The following is a 3,910-nucleotide window of genomic DNA, read 5'->3' as shown; positions in this document are numbered from 1 at the left end:
ATTTCTCACATTCTTATTTTCTTATGATCAGGACAGTTGCTGGAGACTGGTATCTACATTATGCAAATTAGTGCCTACTGGGTACTGGTTGTACGCTCTTTCTTTTTCCCAGAATTATCAATTTACAAAGGGTGAAGCGGTGATTAATTGCGTTTTTATTCGATACCCTACCGGGTGCAATGAATGGTCGAAGAATTGGTCCGCGCTCAGCATGTGTTAAAGGGGGCTCGCTGAGGGTGGAGAGCGGTGTTGCGGCATCCTTTCAATAAGACTATACTTTCACGGATCATTTCTATCGTTTTTGAACTTGAGAAATGTGTTCTGAAGTGTTTGGTCTCACTAACCACGAGGAGGAGATGGAGCTTTTCCTTCTGAGCGTGAAGCGGGTTGAAAGTGTTGTTTTATACCAGCGCTTGTGGCCATTGATGACCGTTCCCTTCTCTCAGTGTGCGAGAAGTGGAAGAAGGAAATGCATTCTGAGTGGTTCGTGTTTCTGCAGCTCAAAAGCAGCAATATTTATCCGCTAATTATTTTATATTTAAAGGTGCTTCTCTCCAGCGAGAGTGTAAGTCTTTGCGACCTCAGCCGAGCTCGTACTGCTATCTGTTGCTCTTCCCCTCCTTTTTCGGTTTTGAACTCATCAGTAAGAGTTTGCACTGAACTGATTCGGCACAGTCGCTGAAATAACGTAGTTAATGGGGCACAAAATCTAGGCTTGCAGTACTGAGGGACTTGCATTACTGATTAAAACGTTGCTCCGCCTGCCGTCTCAGCTGGATGTAAAAGATCGCATGACGCTATTTCGAAGAACTTGAGGGGAGTTCTCCGAGGTGTCCTGGTCAATATTTACCCCTTAACCAACATCACTAATACAGATTATCTGCCCAATACACCATTACGGTTTGTGGGACCTTGCTGTGAGCAAATTGGCTGCGGCGGTTCCTACATTACAACAGTGGCTACAGTTCAAAAATGCTTTGGGCCATCCTGCGGTAATGCAAGGCGCTATATAAATGCGAGTTCTTTCTTTAGTAGCAGGAGGATTGGTGAATGGGACATCGTGTGAGTTCGGATACGGGCAGCAGAGTTTTGATATGCTGAAGATTATGGAGGGTGCATGATGGGAGGGCGGCCAGGAGAGCCTTGGAATTGTCAAGTTTGGCGGTAACAAAAGCATGGATGAGGGTTTCAGTCGCAGATGGGCTGAGGCAGATACGGGCGATATTATGGAGGTAGAAGTAGGCAGTCTTGGTGATGGAGAGAATCTGGAGTCGGAAGCTTAGTTCAGGGTCAAAAAGGACATCGATGCTGCGAACAGTCTGGTTTAGTCTGAGACATTGGTCAGGGAGGGGGAGGGTGTTTATAGCAGGGACCGAAAATAATGGCTTTGCTCTTCCCAATATTTAATTGGAGGAAATTTCTGCTCATCCACTGATAGATATCAGAGAAGCAGTGTGACGAATCAGAGGCAATGGAGGGGTGGAGAGAGCTGGAGGTGAGGTAGACCTGAGTGCCAGCAGCGTACATGTGGAATCCGACGAGTTTTTGGATGATGTAGCCAAGGGGCAGCATGTAGATGAGAAATAGGAGGGGGGCAAATATAGATCCTTGGGGGAGTGGGAAGAGAAGCCATTGCACGTGATTCTCTGGCTACGACTGGATAGACACGAAATAAACCAGGTGAGGGCAGTCCCATCTAGCTGGACAATGGAGGAGAGGAGAGGTGACTGCACTTCAAAAAGTACTTCTTTGGCTGTAAAGAGCTTTGGGACGCGGTGAGGTAGTGAAAGGTGCGATATCAACTGCTCTCCTGACAGGGGAGATCCCATTATGAGGAAGGCGCCAGATCAAGTAGAATCAGCTAGTACCAGTTTAAGCTTTACTGATGTAGAGGTGGATCCTCATGCTGGCCTGAGACTGGTCTAACACCTTTCTCTTGGGAAGTGAAATCTAATTTGCAGCGGACGTGGTGACAAGGGGTCCCCGAGCACCGGGGCCCAGGGTGTGAAATACCGTCAGGCTGACTGCGAGGGGGGGTGAAGGAACCTCGCCATGGCAATGAAATGAATTCGTGAAGAAGGTTCTTCCCGAAACCTGTGGTTTCAAGGCCGCGGATATCTTGTGCCTGCATGGTGGGAATGCGATCAGGCGAGCATTGGCATTGTCGAGTCTGGAGGTAACAAAAGCATGGATGAGTGTTTCCCGAGGAGCAGATACGTGGAAGTGACCTTTAGGGATGTCGCAGGATGGCAAAAGATGCCCCAGGCCTTCAAGGAGAATGGGAAGGGAGGGCCGCTGACATTTCTCACTGAGGAGCCTCTCTTCACACTCCCACTGGAGAAGGAACAGACGCTGATCCTCCATCAACGGAGGACAGGCCTCCTTCCTCATCCCAAGGACCGTCGAGAAGTTCCAGCACACGACACCAATGCAGAATCAGGACCAAGGTTCGGAAATGGACGGTAACGTAGAACCTGGACTGATGCAATTGGAAGACGTTAATGTTTGTCCTTTGTATTTTTAAAACGGCTTTCAAAATTGCTTGCATAAACGAGCGTAGTGTTAAGGCGACTACGCGATGTGCTGTGACCCTGAACTACCTGTCCAGGGTCAAGAGGGACCTGCTGTTCCTGCAGGAGTGCGGGAACCTGCACCTCAGCAACTATCGGCAGTGGTCACGCATGTGGACCCAGTAGCAATCGAACTGGTCGGCAATCAACGATAGTCAATCCTCGGGCCTGGGGATTCTGTTGGGAGGAGACCAATTCACCATCCCCGAGGTTAAAGAGGTGGTGGGTGGCCGCCTGCTCGTAGTCGACGTTCCATACAATAACGCCCCGCTCCGACTGCGGCCAACATAAAAGGGAATCCAAACGTCTTCTTCAAGCATGTAAAAAGTAAACGGATCGTAAGAGGAGGAGTGGGCCAATTAGGGACCATAAAAGAGATCCACTAATGGAGGCAGAGGGGATAGCCGAGGTAATAAATGAGTGCTTTACATCTCACTTTACGAAGGAAGAAGATGCTGCTAGAGTCTCAGTAAAGGAAGATATAGTTGAGATACTGGATGGGCTAAACATTGATAAAGAAGAGATACTAGAAAGGCTTGCTGTACTTAAAGTGGATAAGTCACTCAGTCCGGATGTGATGCATCCTAAGTTGCTGAGGGAAGTAAGGGTGGAAATTGTGGAGGTACTGGCCATAATCTTCCAAACATCCGTCGATACGGGGCCAGAGGACTGGAGAATTGGAAATATTACACCCTTGTTCAAAAAAGGGGGTAAGGATAAACCCAGCAACTATAGTCCAGTCAGTTTAACGTTGGTGGTGAAGAAACATTTAGAAATGATAATCCGAGACAGAATTAGCAGTCACTTGAAAGAGTGGATTGATTAGGGAAAGCCAGCACGGATTTGTTAAAGGCAAATCGTGTTTAACTGATCTGACAGAGTTTTTGATGAGGGCAATGCATTTGAGGTGGTGTATATGGACTTTCAAATGGCGTTTGATAAAGTATCGCATGGTAGGCTTGTCATCAACATTGCGGCCCATGGAATAAAGGGGGCAGCAGCAACATGAATACAGAATTGTCTAAGTGACAGGAAACAGAGAGTAGTGGTGAACGGTTGTTTTTCGAACTGGAGGGTGGTGTACAGTGGTGTTCTCCAGGGGTCGCTGCTGGGACCACTGCTTTTCTTGATATATAATAGTGACTTGGACTTGGGTGTAGAGGGTACAATTTCAAAATTTGCAGATGAAACGAAACTTGGAAGTGTAGCGAACAGTGAGGTGGATCGTGATGGATTTCAAGAGCATATCGGCAGGCTGGTGAAATGCCAATCACCTTAAATCTATGCAGATGAAATTGAACGCCGAAAAATGCGAAGTTATACATTTCGGTAGGAAGAAC

At 47.5% G+C, this 3,910-nt stretch overlaps 1 non-coding gene across 1 annotated transcript; it reads left to right on the top strand.

The window, feature by feature from the left end:
- Window positions 1–267: 267 nt before the first annotated feature.
- On the top strand, window positions 268–485 carry LOC137314577 (small nucleolar RNA U3). Its single transcript, XR_010961234.1, has one exon. It is a non-coding gene; the product is annotated as a small nucleolar RNA U3 (small nucleolar RNA).
- The last annotated feature ends 3,425 nt before the right edge of the window (window positions 486–3,910 follow it).

The sequence above is a fragment of the Heptranchias perlo genome, unplaced genomic scaffold, assembly GCF_035084215.1.
Source record: "Heptranchias perlo isolate sHepPer1 unplaced genomic scaffold, sHepPer1.hap1 HAP1_SCAFFOLD_52, whole genome shotgun sequence".
Lineage (NCBI taxonomy): Eukaryota > Metazoa > Chordata > Chondrichthyes > Hexanchiformes > Hexanchidae > Heptranchias > Heptranchias perlo.
This window is presented reverse-complemented; position numbering and strand designations above follow the sequence as displayed.